This window comes from Rhincodon typus, chromosome 6 (assembly GCF_021869965.1).
Source record: "Rhincodon typus isolate 14 chromosome 6, sRhiTyp1.1, whole genome shotgun sequence".
Classification (NCBI taxonomy): Eukaryota; Metazoa; Chordata; class Chondrichthyes; order Orectolobiformes; family Rhincodontidae; genus Rhincodon; species Rhincodon typus.
In genome coordinates, this window is record NC_063337.1 from 32,432,541 (window position 1) to 32,452,146 (window position 19,606).

General features: G+C 39.6%; 1 long non-coding RNA gene across 1 annotated transcript; it reads right to left on the minus strand.

Annotated features, from left to right (window-relative positions):
• Nucleotides 1-9,559: 9,559 nt before the first annotated feature.
• LOC125483270 lies at nucleotides 9,560-15,501 on the minus strand. The gene is made up of 4 exons (XR_007262222.1): nucleotides 15,027-15,501; nucleotides 14,391-14,457; nucleotides 13,746-13,780; nucleotides 9,560-10,331 (listed from the first exon to the last, which is right to left on the minus strand). It is a non-coding gene; the product is annotated as an uncharacterized LOC125483270 (long non-coding RNA).
• Nucleotides 15,502-19,606: the final 4,105 nt, after the last annotated feature.

Below are 19,606 nucleotides of genomic sequence, written 5' to 3' on the forward strand. Positions count from 1 at the left end.
GACTTCCTATTCCTGCACCCAGTCTAGTGTTGCAATGTTTAAACAATGTCAGCTTTTTAAGGGGTGTACACTGATCTACAAGAATCAGAATTGTACTCCCATTTTCATTTTGGATTTTCACTAGAAAATCAATACTTAATACTCATCATGTTTACTTTGCAAATTATGACAATTGAGCTCAGCAAAGCAAAACCAGGCACAAGACCCAATCGCCTGATTCAAACATGATGCAACTGACCATGTCAAATTCCAGGGCCAAGACTTTTCTTTCTATGATCATTGGGCGTATTCAAGCCAGAATTTGATAGATTTCTAGTGATAGGTTTCTGGACATTAAGGCATCAAAGTATGAGGATATTGCAGAAGAATGTTGTTGAGGAGATGATTGATCAGCCATGTTTTAGCGGAATGGCAGAACAGGCTCAATGGCATGAATGGTCTTCTCCTGCTCCTATATTCCTAGCATTGCTCGGGTGACAATTCACCTTCTTCACAAATATTGCTTATCGCCCCTAAGCAGAAGTATAAACCGACTCAGAAGAATTGACACCACCAGTTAAAGAGGGTGAAGTGCAATCGCCCACAGCATATAAAGCAGGAACTACATCAGGGTAATGTGCATACAGAGTGTAGCAGATATTCCTCAAAAACAGGACTAATTTTGCAATAACAGGATGTCTGCCAGAATGTTGAATGATCTGAATGAGGCATTACACTCCAAAACTGTCTCAGTCAAATCCATTCTAAATGATAATTCGTGCAACATTATAACCTCTGGAGAGTTCTCTGTCATCATCGTGTCAGTGACTTGGCATCAGCTCTGGAGAAGGGATTGCTGGCAGTCAGCAATAAGGAAAGGCTTGTCAGAAATTAAAGACACCATTCAGACTAAGTGGAAATATGGAACAATTAGTTAGATTCTTCAGGTAGAATGATGATATTTACATGAAGCATTTGTCACCAATGATGGTTAGCTCATGTGTCATAATCATGGAAGCATAAAGATCAAACATTGAAGCCTCCATACAGAAGCCTGAAGGTAGCTAATCTAATGTATAAGCATCAACGCAATGCAGCCACCATATCCATTATGCATAGCCCATAAACTAATCTTCACCTGTTGACAGAATTAATCCTTCAGGTAATAATGATCCGACAGGGCTTAAGCATAATCATATCTTTTATTGATTATTTGTTCAAAAAAGTGTGAGTTTACAAGGTTTCTTTCAAATTAATTACATACATGTTTGTAACTGTGATTTATCACTTCATTTCTCCTATGCTCTTTATCACTTGTTCTCCAAAATCTTAAAATGCACATAATATGCATACAAAACTAAAGTAAATGAAATATTGCTTTGTCATAAAGGTTGTCAGACATTTCAGATATGATTGTCATAACACATGGTTGCAACATACAATTCAAAATTGAGAAGTAAGAAATATTTACACAATATTATCATACACCAATAACAATCCATGCCAGTAAAGAACAACTTATTTCCTTCATTGAGTTAATATATATCACTACAGTAGTTTTCTCAAATTTTGTTAAATAGTTCCTTACTGTTGCTGTGATACAATCTTTTGGAGTAGTTGGTAAAGTTCTATAAGTACTACATGCACATATCTCTTGTGAATTTGCAGCTACAATCACTTCTATGTTGCATAATTATACAGCATTTATTAAACAACAAAAATGTTTCATATTGAATCATAAAATTAGCAGCAGGGAAAATGATCAAGAGATCTCCATTTCTGTTTCAGCATTTTAAAGTAGACACGACAGCCAGCTTTATGATTTTATATTCATGCTTCTAATTATACTTAGTACTCTGAAGTGGTTTCCTTGGTCTCCCAAAAGTCATTCTAACAGTTGAAATCCTCCCTGTCACCAATGTGCTCACTGATCTATAATGGCACCTGGACCAGCAAAACTCATTATTAAAATTCACACATTGTATCCAAATTGCTCCATGCCTTGTCATTGTCCATAACTAGTCTCCTCCAGCTCTTCCATCCTTGGAAGTTGCTGCCCTGTTCCAATTCTGGCCTATTGTGCTTTCTTGGTTTTTATAGCTTCATCACAGGCAACTGTGCTTTTACTTGCCCAGGCCTCAGGCTCTAGAATTTCTTCCCATTGTCTCTCTGCCTCATTTCCCCTTCGGTCAAGCTTAGAAACCAACTCTTTGCCCAAACTTTTGGTCAACTGTCCTAATTGGCAGAGCGCTCACAGAATATTTAGCTGGAGTGGACGTGACAACTTTCTCTATGAATCAATTTCAACATCGGTATAAAAAGTGACATTGTAAGCACGGAATGTGATAGGTTCAGATACTGGGAGCAGAGCTCAAGGAAGTGACAAAATGGAGTGAATACATTCAAAGACTGTCCTTTGTTTCAGTAACAACTCTATAATTCTGGAGCTGTAAGGAGCTACTATTCCATACCAGGTGGATGAAACTTGCTAGTTACAAGCAAGGAACTGTAAATGGCACATAAGAGAGGAGTTGGTAAAAGAGGGCATGCAAAATGGGACTTGAATCAAAATGCTTTGATCTCTCCACTGCTGTGTCCAACTCTCAGTCAATACCCAACGGCCTGCCTTATGTCCTTATGACCCAGTCTGTCCCTGCACAGGCAGCAGTCTTCACTTGTCTCTCACACGCTCCAAAACAAAGTGAGACAAGCACATGTCAGCAGTCACAGCAGGGATCTAATCGGGACAAAATTACTGCAGATGCTGGAATCTGTACTGAAAACAAAAAAATGCTGGAAATCACAGCGGGTGAGGCAGCAGCCATTGACAGAGAGCAAGCTAACATTTCGAGTCGAGATGACTCTTCATTAGAGCTGGCGTGGAGGCAGCATTTATGTTATGGTGGGGGTGTATGGTGGAGTGCTGGGGGGAGAAGGGCTGCTGCTAGTGCAGTTTAAATGATGGGAATGTGAGACTGGCAGAACAGTGGTGTGTGTAACCGCTAAACTGGAAAGAGCAGACAGTCCCATTAGATTGAGGGGGTGGGGAGGTGGGGTGGCGGTGGAGGGAGAGAGGACATGGTGACAGTCAGCGCAAACTGGAGGAACAACATCTCATCTTCAGACAAGGCACTTTACAACCTTCTGGACTTAAAATTGAATTCAGTTCCTTCAGATTGTGAACCCACTCTCTTCCCTTTCTTTTGGCTTTACTTGTTGCATTCTCTGTCACCATATCCTCAATGAACTTAGATTACAGAATAATATAGATGTGTTGGTCAGATGAGCACACAGCAGCAAATAGAATTTAATCCTGAAAAGTGTGAGGTGATGCATTTAGGGGGAACTAATAAGGCAAGGGAATACACAATGAATGGTAGGACCCTAGGAAGTACAGAGGGTCAGAATGACGTTAGTGTATATGTCCGCAGATGCTTGAAGGCAGCGCAGCAGATAGATATGGTGGTTGAAGAAGCAAATGGGATACTTGCCTTTATTAATCAATAGTACAACAGCAGGGAAGTTAAGATAGAGCTGTACACAATTAGGCCATAGCTGGAGTACTGTGTGAAGCTGAGTGTTCCACTTTAGGAAGAATGTGATTGCACTAGAGAGGGTGCAGAAGAGATTCAGCAAGGTGTTACCTCTGCTAGAGCATTTCAACTAAAGTCTAGATAGGCTGGGGTTGTTTCCAATGGAGCAGAGAAGGCTGAGATGGGGGTCTGATTGAGGTTTACAAAATAATGAGGGGCATTATTAGAGTAAATAGGGAAAAAAAATCTTCCCCTTATTAGAAGGCTCAATAGCCAAGGAGTATGAGGTTCATACTGGATTTAAGGAAATAATATTTCACCCAGAGTGCTGAATAGCCGAATTTTCTGCTTGAAAGGGTGATAGAGACAGGAACACTCAAAACCTTTAAGAAGTGTTCAGATAAAAGCTTGAATCCTTGAAACACCATAGTGTATAAAGTTTGAGGTCAAGTACTAGAAAATGGGATTAGAGTAGATAGATGCTTGATGCCTAGGAAACCAATAACGATGTGGTTAAATTCCAAAAGGTATATTAATAGTGCAGTAATTGAGCATAGGAACATAAGAACATGACTATCAACTTACTCAAATTGACAACTTGCATCTTGAGAGGGGGTTGTTCACACACAGTAGTTAATTATGGAAAATGGCAGGTTGGAGCCAAACTTAGGGGCGGCACGGTGGCACAGCCGTTAGCACTGCTGCCTCACAACACCAGGGACCTGGGTTCAATTGCAGCCTCGGGCGACTGTCTGTGTGGAGTTTGCACATTCTCTCCGTGTCTGTGTGGGTTTCCTCCAGGTGCTCCGGTTTCCTCCCACAGTCCAAAGATGTGCAGTTTAGGTGGATTGGCCATGCTAAATTGCCCCATAGTGTCTAGGGTAGGATATGCAGGAATAGGGTAGGGGGTGGGTCTGGGTAGAATGTTCTTTGGAGGATTGTGATGGACTCGATGGGCTGAATGGCCTGCTTCCACACTGTAGGGATTCTATGACTCTGAAGTGCTGTCAATTCCTGCATTTAAATTCACCCAAATATCTCATTATAAATCTCCTGGCATCAAATTGCATTTGATAACTCTCCCAGGAAGTGTCTTGGAGTATTTTCATGACATTAAAAGGTACTATATAAATGTAAGTTGCTTTTGATTAGTGCATACATACGTGAAGAATAAATAATTAAACAACTAAAAATGGAATTTAACTATAACTGTTAGCATTGTACACAATGATCTCCAGCCTGTTAAAGGAGTAGAAATACTTTTCACATCCTCACACCACTAGATTTTAGAAGTGACATGCATCGTAGTGTAAGTATAGATGACAATGCTACTGGGAATTTTGTTATAGTGTGCAGAACACTACAGCCTTGACAAATGTTTCTGCTTCTCCAGGAAGACAAGCAAAGCACAACAAATGCACCAGAGCTTTGATAACCTCCTGACATTATGCTGGCTTTGCACACTGCACAATCTCCAGACAAGCCTGAGGGAATTCCATGACAAAAATAAGAAAAAGGCTGCTGTGAATTTTCAGGCTGCAAGGTAAATGGTGAGCTTTGCAAAGACATTGTCCATTCCCTGACTAACTACATAACAAGCCTCAATTGTGCCCAAACTCTCTAATATTCTGCGCCTCAGAAAAAGCAAAGCAATTTAAACTTTTCCAGAAAAACCCTTTATATTTCTAAATTACGAAACAAATCTGACATTTACGAAAGTTGAAATAAAATGAAAAGGGATTTCATGATTGATGCTTAAAACCTTAATTCAACCTTGTAAAGGCCTGCAGTCATATAAAAAAATGTTGGACAGAGTTTTATCAGAAATTGGCTCTGTGTAAATTTTGACAAGTTTCACGGAGGGTTTCTCTATGCCAGGCACTGTGAGTTTTCTCACATGAACTTCCCAGACTCACTTCATTACCTGTGCACTATACCCCCTATAGTACCCCACTCATTCTCTCACTCGCCATAGGGTAGAAGTATTCACCACTGTCAGGGCCTCTTGACAGTCCAGAACTGCCCTGCACAGTGTGTGCCATTTCCCTGGATGTGTCAAAGGAACACTGGCTCTCCACTTTGCAGACAGGACTCAGGAGGACATACTGAATATAGTGTTGCAGAGGAGGCCTCTCCACTTTCCTCAGGACCACTAAATGAGAGCACAATACCAGACACTGGTATGAGGTTGTCACCCAGATCCACATTCTGAAAAAAATGCCCACAATGCTGGAAAAAAGCTCAATTACCTTCTCTGCTCCATAAATTTAAGTGGCACCATCTTCTTTCTGCTACTTCACAGTTAACCAATCACTTCCACTGCTCCTACCAAGGCTCATGCTCTACCACGCTCAGTCATATGCAACATCCTTTCTCGTTCACTCTCACCCACTCCAAATCCCCCACACTTCTAACCCTGTATAGCACCTGCATTGCCAACTCACTCAGTTGGGACACCTCATCACCCTTCTCTCAGTTTCTCCAGTCCTTAACAGCCTTCCCACTTTCACCTTGTTCCAGGCGTACAATAGGGCTGAGGGATGCAAAATCAGCACTGAGGTACCCAATATTTAGTTTATCACCCACGAGAAGGAAAGGATCTTGATCCTGACTGCCCTGAGCTGCCGACTCATTGTTCCCAAGTCCTTGGATTCATATTGTAGGCTGCCCTTGACTTACTGTGCTGGGATCTCCTAATTGCAGGTGTCTCCCTTGTCCAGATTAAAGACTGTTCCACATAGATTTTGAGACATGGCCATTTGATTGAAGTACACACAGACTGTGTAAGTTGCTGGCACATGGTGAAATTGGCATAACATGGTACCATATAACATGTTCTCCTCTTGACCAATGACAGCTGACAACTATGACATGCAACCTGGCTTTGCGCCTGCATGATAAGACAAGTCAAGACCGAAGAACTGTCAGCCTTAAAGTTCAGGCTGAGGGGGCGAAGTGTGAAAAGGCAAGGTTAAAGCAAAATAAGACAGAGAGGCAGTGAGCATCCAAGCAGGCAAATGTCAGTGACTGCTAAGACAGCAAGACAGGAATGCCGAGATGCCACTAGGTACAATCCATAAACTGAGTTTATGGCTGAGTGCAAAGTGTCCTGGCAGCAGCATTACAAAGAAAGCTGCTGGTGCCCTCCAAAGTGCAGCACTGAGCCGCAGAATGGTCTTGCAAGTATATTGGAGATGCACCTTGAGGGTACAGTGAAGTGGTTATGTGTCAGATAGCAATATCTGCAGACAGTAGGTCCATGCTGTGACTATCCATAGAGCATGCTCGAGATATTGGTGACTGGTGTCCCAAGATGGAGGTCCAGAGAAACAAGCAGTGAGAAGGAGTCAAAAAACAAAAGTTGCTGGTAAAGCTCAGCAGGTCTGGCAGCACCTGTGAAGAAAAATTGGGGTTAATGTTTCATTGTGAGGAAGGGGCACAGGACCCGAAACATTAACTCTGATTTTTTTCTTCACAGATGCTACCAGACCTGCTGAGCTTTTCCAGCAACTTCTGTTTTTGTTCCTGATTTAGAGCATCCGCAGTTCTTTTGATTTTCATTTAGCCAGCAGGAGTCACCAGATTACCACTTTGACTTTCGTATCAGGTACTGGTGCCATTTTGTTTTTATCCAGCGGGTTAGAGAATAGGGAATTGCTTATCAAAGAGATGATAATAAACTAGTGAGATGCGAATACATGCAAACAAACCTTTCACTACTCACTATTGAGAATCTGGTCTCATTGTTCAACACTCTGTTGGAAAACGGGGCTTTTTTCACTCAACATTAAAAACTCCTCGCTAGACTTCTCATGCAATTTTGCCAACTTTATGTGCCTAGTAAATTTCTGCCCACTATTTCTACCTCGAGTTGAATATACTGCAAAATAATAGGAACCTGCTGTTTCAGACACAGTGGAAAAAAATGTTTTGTCCAAATTTATGTAAAATGGTGATAATATTCGTAGAATCATACAGCACAAAGAACATGTGACCCAAGAGAGCTCTGGTAGCTATTTGAAAAGTCTATCCAATTAGTCCAACTCCCTGGCCCATGGCCCTTCTCCAAAGCCCTGCCATTGTTTTCTGTCCTTTTCAAGTTTTATTTGTATTGAAAATCACAAATACATCTGCATCCAGCATCCTTGAAATTGCTGCTATCCCTATTAGCAGAAACTCACAATACAAAAAGGTATTCTCTGCAGCCCTTTTGTTTATTTTTGCACAGGATATGACATCAATGGTTAGGCCAACATTTTTTGCCCACCCTAACTGCTGCTAAGAAATCAAAAAATACTGGCCCTGTCAGTGCACCCACATCATATTTAAGAAATAAGACAAAGGTGAGGGGTATAATTTGCATTGTGAGTTGTTTTGATTTGTTTTTGCTGTTTTGGTTCATTTGCCAATTAACATAAACCTGTGTCCTCTGTTGACTGTCCCCTGTGCCAAAGAAATGGCTCCTCATTATTTGCTCTTCAAAATCTCTCATAATTTTAAGCATGTTTATTTACCTCTTCCAAGATGCCTTCTCCACTGGGAAAAAAAACACCAGCTATAGTTTTTCTGTATAACATGGAAGTTCCTCGTCTCTGATATTATTCTGATAAGAATTCCCTTCTGCACTCTATGTAAAGCCATGTCATTCTTCTTAAAGCACATTGCCCTGAACTAAACACAATAATTTAGGCCTAAGCAGTGATAAATAAAGGTTAAGAAAAGCTTGTTTAGACTGACGAAAAAAATCACTTGTATTTTCTGCTAACTGTCCAAAAGTTCAACTGAAGAGATATCAAAAAAACTTATAAATTCAAGAAACGCGTCGACCAATTTCAGACTATGGAGGAACCATGGCAATTTCTTTCTTATTATCCGTCAGATAAAGAGTCTTTCAACACCAGGAAAATAGTCTCATTTTATTTAGTGTATTAAAAAATATTTGCCCACTTTGAAGCACACCAAAAATAAGATTTTCAAATGTTATGATACCGTGAAGTTGTAGATTTTTTAAAATCAACATTTTCAATCCCGAGAGCAGGTAAGACTTGAACTGGGCCTTCTGGCTCAAAGGTAGGGACACTACCATTGTGCCTCAACAGCCCTTATCCTCAATTTGTACACTGTCATAATTCTGTTGTTAAGCAGTTCAAGTAGTTATCTTTACAGTCAAAACCTAAGTGTATTTCCCCAGCAACTATCTCCAAATTCAACTTATTCCTCACAGGTTTCAACTGAAATTCCACTCTTCATGATATCATTACAGACAATTATAAGATATCCAGAACTCCAGGATTTGCTGTTCTTGCTTCATTCTAAGATGCACTTTCAAATGCCAGGTACCACCTTGTGCATATTCTTGATCCCTTCTTTAAGAAATACCAACTCATCCTATCTCTAAGGTGTCCTGCTCCACAGTTTCATCTCATCTTTCACCACATTCGATGCTTTAACAGAAACATTTTAATTCCTTTGAGGTGTAAAGGATCCTAAGCTTCACCAACTCATGGATACCAATATCCCTTGAGATCCTTCCTCCTCTATCCTTCCCACCCACCCTATGTCTTCATGATACCTTCTGACGACATATTTCCATCACTTTCTGCATGATGCCACCACTGAAGCACCCCCTCCACTCCACATTCAGAAGTATGAAGGGGTCATTCCCACTTTCTCTCTCCTATGGGGATGCAGGAGATAAAGCACCAGCTCTTTTACCTCCTCCTTTATCAGTATTCCAGGCCAAACTACACTTCTTCCAATTTAAGCAGTGATTGACTTCTACTTATTTCAATTTAGCACGCTGTATTCGCTGACCACAGTGTGATCTTCTCTACTTTGGGGAGGCACAATGCAGACTGACTGACCTCTTTGTGGAACACCTCCATTCAGCTGCAAACATGATCTTGAGCTTCTTATTGTTTGTGGTTTCAGTTCCCCAACTTGCTCCCATCTGAATTTTACATCTTTGACTTGACACAGTGTTCCAATGAAGTTAATAGCAAACTCGAGGTACAGCACCTCCTTTCCTTCTACAGCCTTTTGGACTCAGCACAGACTTCATCAATTTCAAGTCATAAACTCCGTCTCCATCTTGCTCTTTTTTATGCTAGTGCAGTCTTGTTTAATTTCCTTTTTTATTTCTTCACTTTCAGACAGCTATCCATTCACACCTCATCCACACACATCTTTCGTCACTTTACAATACCTAATAGCACTCTTGTCGGCTTTTATACCAGGAGACCTTTAGTCACTTAACCTGCCCTGCCACTCTCACTATTACAGATCTTTTGTTCTTCCTACACCTTGTCCTCTTATACTGTCTTAAAATATAATTTCTTATATCTTTAGTTCTGAAGACTTGCGTTTCTCTCCACAAAAGATAACAGACCTACTGAATATTTCCAGCATTTTCTGCTTTATCTCAGTATTCAAAACAGGCTGCCTTCAATTTAAATGGGATTTTATTTTTAACAACAGGAGTACACTACTTGGATGATCAGGCTTATTTGCAAACCTATTATCACAATAATATCTGGGTAAGCATTTATACAGGAAAATAGAAAGCACTTGTCTAGCAGCAACTACAGAAGAACACCTGGTAAATTGATGCCACCATATGCATCCCTTTCCTACTACATTAAGAAATGAGGAGTACATGTAAAAATAAATGAAACCATCAAATGAAATCCAGATTAGACTGACTCTCAAAATGTTGCCAACATATAATAACCAAGATTCTGTGGTAAAAACAACAGCCAGGCTATCCACGTTCACCATTATTGAAGAGAAATCACACAGCAACTTCACATTCGCAGAATCCTGGCATTGAAACACATGGAAAGGCATGAGATTGCGGTAATTATATGCTAAGTATCCACTAAACATGTCAAAAAAAGTTATGGCCTGTCAATTAAGTGAATTTGTAATTGTGTGTTAAATTTCAATTACTATTAAATAACTCCTCTGTCGTTGAAAATTAAAATTTTACAATCATGGAGTCTCATTCCTTCAGATTTTAATTATTGCTGGGGATTTTTAAAAAAATCTTTTTTAAGTTTCTTTCTGTCCCCTTCATGTCTCTCTCTCTTAATCCTATATTTATTTTCTTTCCTTTTCTCTTTCCATAGGTTACTTGGCATTGAAATAAATATTCTTACTTGTACTTCGTGGTTTAGACTCTGCAAGTGAGAAACTGGGCTCTTGTGTCCACTTTCTGGGTGGTATAAGTCCACTTTGAGCTCCAAACTTGTTTTCTGTAATATACATCTAACTTTTCAAGAAAACGTGAAAGGTTTCAGCAAAGGTCATGGCTGAGAGTACACTTTGAGATGCAAGTTCCAGGCTTAAGGCAGTGCTAAGTATATGGGAGTAAGATAACGGTTTTGAGAAATAGGTATGAGTCCTGATTGACACAGATTGTTGATACAGAGTTGGATGGTGAGGCAATTTGAACATTGTCTCCTTGAACTTTGAGGCTAAATGTGAAGTTGGTAGGATATGCGACAACTGAAAAGCCACTCACTGACCTTGACCCAATTATTAGATCGTTGCAATTTTTGTGACACTGCATTCATATGACTGTGCTTCACTTGACTTCAATGTTATCTACTCTCATACCCTTTAACTATGTGTTTGACTATGGCTACATGCAATTACAGAACGTCTCTTCTATTTCCCACCTTCTTAACCAATGTCTTCCATGCAGCATCAAAAAACCACTTCCTCACTAATTGTCCAATACCTCACCATTTTCCAAGTCAGTGTCACTTCTTGTAAGGCTGCCAGCATCCACTCAAGTCACAACATACCTCCACTTTAAAAAGTTCAGGTTAGTTTTAAACGAAAGCAGAGGGTTACAATTTTGGAACCATTTCATGCAGCTAATGAATAGAGTGGTTCACACTAGTTGGGTGCATAAATTAGTCAAATAAGCAGACAGCACAAAATGGGCACACTCCCTACACTGTGTTCCTGTGCTTGAGAGCTATCAGATTCAGACCACAAATTGATAACAGTCATTCTAAACCAATTTGGAGACATTGTACTCAAAATATGGTATGATATTTGTGCTGAATCTGCCTGAAGGCAGGTATTCATTCCATTTTGACTGCTGATGTTTCATCCTAAGCTGCTTTCCTTAGTAGTTTGTCATTTCACTAAATCATAAGTTTCACAAACCTAATGCAAATATAAATATATACAACATGAGTGATGGACAATTTATCACATGGCTGTCTATATATAAGGGAGAGTTCCAAATGATGGCAAGAACGTACCTTCATATTCAAGGTACATAAACACAAGCTGGCTTGTTAACAGAGATAGTCACTCTTGTCTGAGACCAGGACCCAAGTTCAATAGGTTTGCAAAAGCCATCTTTCTCTAGTGCATTTCAACTCATGACAGTTAAATCTATCAACCTAAGAGAGGTTTAGAAGAGTACCTAATTGTGTCTTATTTTATATTCCTCAAAAGAACACATCTGCAAGATATTTTGACTTGCTGGCCAATCTGGCTGCTTAGTTAATTTATGCCAAGTGAAAGGTGATATTCAGGGGTGCTTCTGGGCTTTGGATGTTTACATTGCATTTTCTTAATTTAAGGTTAAATTGAATTCAAATGGTTGCTGACTCTGATTCCCATTTGGTAATTGAGTGCAGTTGGAATCTGTTTCAACAAAAGATTTTCTTTTAAAAGGGGCCTTTAGTGAAAGCATGTCCTCTCTTCATTGCATCTGATTAGCTAAAATATGATAACCATCCATTTTTTACTACATTGTTTAATATAGTATGAGTTGAATTAAGTTGTGTTTTATATTGAGTTTTTAACATAGAGTCAGAGATCTACAGCATGGAAACAGGCCCTCGGCCCAACTTGCCCATGCCACCCAGTTTTCACAATTTAAACTAGGCCCATCTGCCTGCGTTTGGTTCATATCCCTCCATACCTATCCTATCCATGAACCTGTCTCAATGTTTCTTAAATGACAAAAATGTACTTGCTTCCACCACTACCTTTGGCAGACCATTCCATCATCTTTCTAACTTACTTGAATAACCAAAAAAAAACATGAATTGTACTTCTATCACCCTAGTAAATCAAAAAAGATACAGGTTCCTTTCATTTGAAGTCTCTGTACTCTGTCAGCATTTCCTAACTAATGGAAAATACCAGAATAACTTTAAAATAATAAATTTTACAATTGTTTATCAGTAAATTCTGCCTCATAACTCAAAAAATGTTAATCAATTTACAGACACTATGGATCTATGGGAGAGAAAAATAAGTTGTGGAAATTCAAACAGAATTTTGGATAGTATGTATGTGGCTCAAATGTTAAAGATTTTTGGAGAGAACATAGAGATTTTACTTGGGGCAATAGTTTGCAAAGACAGTGTAAGTGAGGATGGATTTGTTTTTTTTCAAAAAATCAGAATGATGATGGCAGCATTGAATGGTACCAAAATGGTATTCAAGAAAAGCAGCTCATTTATAATGTCAGCTAGCATGGAGAGTATGAAAGGAAACTGGTTTTAGTAAGAAGGTTGATATGAATGGATTCAAATGCACTCATGAATGAGATAAACTTGATGAAGGCAAATTTGGATATGGGAGTTAAACTAGAGATAAAAGGGGATTATAGCTATGGTGAAAAACAGCTTGGGAGGTTTGGCTTGATGGGAAGAGGAAGCGGGGAACATCAGATGAACATATGCTTCTTTTATGACAAACGCTTCTGACACTGTGTAGAGGTAATGCTGAAGGAGAGAGAAGAGGCAAGTCTCTACTTACATACAAAACTGATTATTGGTGTACCTCAAAAGAACTTGCTTCATAGAGTGGAGATTCTCTATTATTTAAAAAATATTTTGTTTCTTTTCTTCCATTTTCTGAATCTGCTACTCTGTTTAACATATCCTGAAGCCAATTGGGTGGGCAGCTGAACTACTTCCAGCTTTTGTCAATGCTTACCTGGGTAAACTATGGATGAAAGTGCCCCAGAGTGACTCACCACTACTTTCCCATCTCCTCTGTAGGGAAAAGACTGGCACAAAGTACATTGTGTACCTGTGTACCGTGGACAATCACAATTTTAAAAAAATGTTGAACCACTGTGTCCACAGATTTAAATAAACCTGAAATATGTCCAAAAGAGAAGCCTTTGAAAGTAGTCTGGCAAGCTCCTATCAGAAAACCGTTTGTTGGAATAGATTATTTTTCATTCATAGTTACCTTAATTCCTAAGCTGGTGTTGGTGGACAGAGTCTCTGTAAAAGTTTAAAAAAAAGGTGTGACATTGATCACATCTTGCACAACTATCATAAGACCTGTAAACAAAGACCTGTGTGTATAGTCAATGACATGTCAACAACTTTAATTAAATCTTCTACCAACATTGATATTGAACTAAAGCATTTAGCAAGTCAGAAAAACACATGTTATATATTTGTGCTCATTATTGGACAGTGATTGGACATTTCATGCAGCTGTAAAATGATCTCACTTGGGAATTTTATTTCAATGTTTCATTACTTCACTACAGCTACACAGTTAACACTTCTTTATTTAACATCTCTACACTAAAATTAAACGTGTTGACACTTACCCTTTAAAACTGCTACACTAGCGCTGTGCCAAACTACTTCTCTTATTTTGAAGCTACAGCATGCAAACAGACCATGACCAACACCTACCAGAATAAAAGCTATTCCCTACCAAACCAAATGCATCTGGTCAGAGTTGCTGATTGTAGTATTAGTTAATTTGAGCCTTTTATATCTCAAGTACAGTTCTGTACAACACTTTAGTTTCATGAGAATTACAAAATGCAGTTAGAGTCCAGATAAGTCCACACTGAAGTGACAAGAAACAACTTACCATTAATAGTAGAAAGGACGTGTAACGGTAAAGAACAGTCTCACGATCTTTAAACAAGATATTGTTCCTATAACAAAAGTGAATATATTATTGGAGTTGAAGCTGACAGTCAGAACTCCAAAAAGTTGTGCAATAGAACACAATTAATGCATCTAATAACTAGGCTGAGTACTATTAAAGATCCTGTTCCTGCTATTTTCCCTCCAATATCAGTAAAACACAACAAATAATCACAAAGGTGTTTCTTCAGGCTTTCCTCTGTGCTTTTATCTGCCTTTCTCGAAACCCATACAACTTTTCAATATTTGCAGAAAATCAACTGCGATTTTGAAACTGCGGTTCTCTCCTGAAAATCCGAGATGCAAAAAATCGGCCACATTTCATCTCTGTGTACTGCAATCACGACTGGAAGGCAAAATTAGTGCTTCCCTGCAATAAATGACACAGGGAACGGGGGAAGAGTTACTGCTACACTTACTGCATGTCTGCCCACAAAGCATCTCAGCTGACAGCTGTGGTGTTTGTGCAGATGTTGCCCCTGCCCAGACTGTAACCTTCGATTCCGTTTTCACACATCGGTGCTTGCTGCCCGACTCTGGCTTCCTTTCGGATTTCAACACAACAGCGTGGACATACCTTGCACCATGGACGAGCTGAGATCAGTGTAAAGTGCAGCGAGCTACCTGCGCTCCGGTGCAGAGATATCACATGCAAACCCCAGTAGCCGGCACTGCGAAGACCGGTAAGCAAAGACCGGACCGGATTCAATCGGATCGGCAGCAGTTCGTACCCTCTCGGTCCGCTCTAAATCCTCCATCCAACAAATGCAGCAAAGTAAATCGCGAACAACAGCGTCTCCTAGCGACTTACTCAAGGTTCAATGAAGTCATCGATAAATAATGCATTTGATATAAGGACATGGATTTTGCAGGTTCAGTTACTATTAAATAAGGATATGAGTGCAAAGTTGATGAAACTTATACTTGGTGAGAGATTAGAATTTGTTTAGTGGCTTCAACTACATAGATGGAACTACAAGTTTATTCAAAATGTTAAAGCAGTTCCCTACCGTACGAACTTGAGCAACCCATTAAATAAAGATGATCCTAAATAGATGAACAAACGAGGGGGATCACTGAGATGAGAGATGTGCCGGCCCCCATTAAATGGATGTCTAAGAGAGAGCAGTCAGCCAAGATTGAAGCCATACAACTTAGTCTTGACACTGAAGCTGGACACAGCATAGTAAATATTCTGAATGATTACTTCCGGCAAGAATGCAAAAGGAAAAACAGGAGCAGCATGCCTTTTCTCTGAAGATATCCCAAATAAAATCAATCACTTCAATATCAGTCCTTATAATTATAAGGACTTTGAAATCCTTAAAAAGCTAAGAGTCTTCAAAACAAATGAAGCCCAGGGAAATGGTGCTTTTCCTAGAGTTCCAAGGGAAATTTGTATAATATTGACAACCATTATGAGAGAATCAGTGGGTAACTGGTGTGATGGTTCACTTGAAACAGACTGTGATAATAACATGTAATAAACTATAAATGTATTCATCTTATTTCCTTCCCTTGAAGCTTGAACTTCATTATCAGGATTAAGTATGAAGATTATTTGTACAATAACATAGTAAATAGATGGTATTGATTCAGAAAATAAATGATTCTACTTTGCCAGCCTTATCACCTGCATTGAGGCATTGACAAGCTAAGTGGACTGGAAAGTTTTACGATGAAATGTACCTGATTTTCAAAAGAGCATTAATTGAGAAAAACAATTTTGAAGGGTCAAGGTATCCTTAGTGAAAGATCAATAACCAAATGGGGGGAATGGACTAATGATATTTGCAGAAGGATTAGAAGGGAGTTGAGAAATATCTTCAACCAGAACGTGATGAGGTTCTGGAACTCACTGCTGAAAAGGTGATAGAAGCAGAAACTCCCTTGGCATTTAAAAAGTGCCAAGATATGTACTTGAAATGCTGCAACCTAAATTCTATGTACAAAGAGCTAGGAAGTGGAATAATGTTGGATCAGTCTTTGTCTGCTAGCTCAGCCAAATGGCCTCAGTCAGTGTCACAATTTTCCTTGATTCTAACATTGATATGTGAATTACACATGAAAGGTTGTTAACTAATATATGCATTGTTGAAATTTGAGCAGTTGATTAAAAAAAATCTCAGAGGGTGAAAACATTAACCTGAGGTGGGGGGGGCCCTATGCTTTTTTTTATTCATTCACAAGATGAGGGTGTTGCTGGCTAGGCAGCATTTATTGCCCATCCCTAATTGCCCAGAGGGCAGTTAAGAGTCAACCACATTGCTGTAGATCTGGAGTCATATGTAGGCCAGATCAGGTAAGCCTGGCAGTTTCCTTCCCTAAAGGACATTAGTGAATCAGATGGGCTTTTCCCTGACAATTGACAATGGATTCATGGTCACCAATAGATTGTTAATTCCAGATATTTATTGAATTCAAATTCCACCAGGATTCAAACCAGGGTCCCCAGAATGCTATTTGTGTCTCTGGATTAACAGTCCAGTGATAGTACCACTAGGCCATTGCCTCCCCCTGGGATTAAGGGGCACTTGATTCCTGCACCATTAGTATTTCTAATTTACATAACTGAACTAGATCTGTACAGGGAGAAATTTGTCCTCAGTGCACATGTTTTATACCAAGATGGAATGAGGACCAATTCTGGGGACCAAAGACCTATGCATTCCAGTGATGCTGCTCTTAAGTTGAAGAGTGTTTCAGCCATGAGTGATGGTCATAAACAGGCATCATGCCCTTAAGGAAAATTGGAATGAAGGCTCCCTAGGCTTGCATATGGCCCAGAAAGCAACCACCACAACAAAAAGTAAGATTTATACTTTAGGTTTGATCTGAAGCCAAGAGCAGAGCATCTCTCCTAAACTTGCAGTTATTGCCACTTGACATTAGTTATCTTTGGGCCTCACATGAATATCCGTGGCAGAAACTCACAACCCTGAGAAGATATTCTCCTCAAAGCAAGGGACAGGTCATAATGCAAGTTGTCCAATCTTCAGAATGTATGAGCTATCTGTTGCAAAGTGACAGGTTGTGCAAATTATGCTAATGAGGTTCAAACCCCAAATTTGAGCTGGTTTCCTAATTGATGTTTGCAGTGGGGAATGAGTTCTGATGATGGGTGATTTTCCCTCCTCCCTCTCAATCTGAATTATCCTGACCCTTTCTCTTTGGCTAGACTTCCCCATTTACTGACCATCCAACTAGCAGAATTGCCCCTCACCATGTACAAAGGGGAACATAGACAAGAGCCAACATGAAACCATAAAAATGGAAGAAATGTTCTCAATGTAGACCAGGGAACTTAATAAATAAACAACAGCAACTAGAGTGAAAGAAAGGACATTATTAAACATGGCCATCTACCTCCAAGTTATTTTGTGGAACTTATCACTACCTTCCTATGGGGGGCCATTTAATGCACTGGTTTTACTGAATGATTAGATCTCATTATATAACTTATTAGGTGAAATTTAATGTGTACAATCTTTTATTGTATGGTTTGATGCCACAGTGTGAGATTAGATTCAAAACAAACTGGCCAAGGCGAAGGCAGAGTCAAGAACTAACTTGAGGTTTGCACTTCAAAGTGATACCATTTGTGATGCATGAAAACTAAATACTGCCGTACATGGTGATCACTGAGGGGAAGTAGAGGGGATACAGCTAATGCCACTGGACTAGTAATCCAGAGCTCTAAACTAGAGCTCATGAGAAGATGATGAAATTTCAATTCAATAAAAAAAAAATCTTGAACTAATCTAATGGTGACCATTTTTGTAAAAAAAGTCCATCTGGTTCACTAATGTCCTTTGACTCCAGACCCACAACAATGTTGTTGACTCTTAACTGCCTTCTGGGGTGGCCTAGCTAGCAAGATGGCTGATAAATGCTGGCCCAATCAGTGATGCTCACATCTCATGAATGAATTTTGAAAAAAATCTTTTAGGTTCTGATTTCAGAGTTACATTGAGTAAGGATGAATCTACCTTCTTTGTGTGTACATGGCCATGTACTCATAAGATACTCTAAAGTTATAGCCTAGGGCAATATTGGTACTGTAGTGGTAATATCACGTACCTAGTAATCCAAAGATCCAGGCTAATGTTCTGAGAATGTGGGTTTGAATCTCACCATTCCAGACAATGAAATTTGAACTAAATAAAATCTGGAATTAAAAGCTAGTTTAATGGTGACTGTATAACAATGATTGTCATAAAAACCAATCTGGTTTACTGATGTCCTTTAGAGAAATTGTTATAAAAGCCCAATTGGTTCACCACTGTCCTTACCTGTTTTGGCCTAGAGTGATTCCAAGACCCATATGAATGTAATTGACCTTTAATTGGCCCCTCAAATAGCCTAGGGAGTCATTTATGCACACAATGCTTTATTGGTTGAGCCTGTGTGTGGACTCAGAGAAAAGTAAATGACTTGAAAAAAGAGTTGGTCACTAGAACTGTAACCATAGAGTACACATTTTAAAGCATTGTGAATAAAACCTGTTACTCACATGAGACTGAATCTGATTCATTTTGACAAAATGTCAATTTGGTCAAGTTTCACAGAAGCTTTGTCTCTGCAAGGCTGAGTGAGTTTTCTCATCACTACTTACAAAAAGTACCTATTTAACTACCTATCCTGCTCCCATATTGTCCTCTCATTGATTCTGGCCACATTATACCTGCTCCACACAGAACAATGTGCCACTGCTACATATCACAGAATGGACACCCTGGAGCTGACACTGTCTTTAAAAGGCCATGGCACACTCGGACAAACATCATTTGTACTGGGTTTCTCTACACATATCTAGACATTTGACCCAGACAAGGAAAAAATTGGCACCTTGCTTTCTGGGCAGAGACTTGGAAATGCTGGTGGTGCAGAGGCAAGACATCCCCTTTGCCCAGAACTGGCTGTGCAGGCCACAACATCAGACAATGCCAGCCAGGACTGACGTTGCCACCCAGTCAGTGCAGCCTCACCATCTAGAGGATGGTGTAGGAAAAAGGTCAATTACCTCCTTTCCACTAGCATAAGCAGACAAAGTAAATAAGGTAGGAGGGGATAAAATAGTTAAAAAGGCATATGGGATACTTACCTTTATTAGCAGAGGCATTGAGTTTAAGAACAGGGAGGTTATGCTATGCAAAA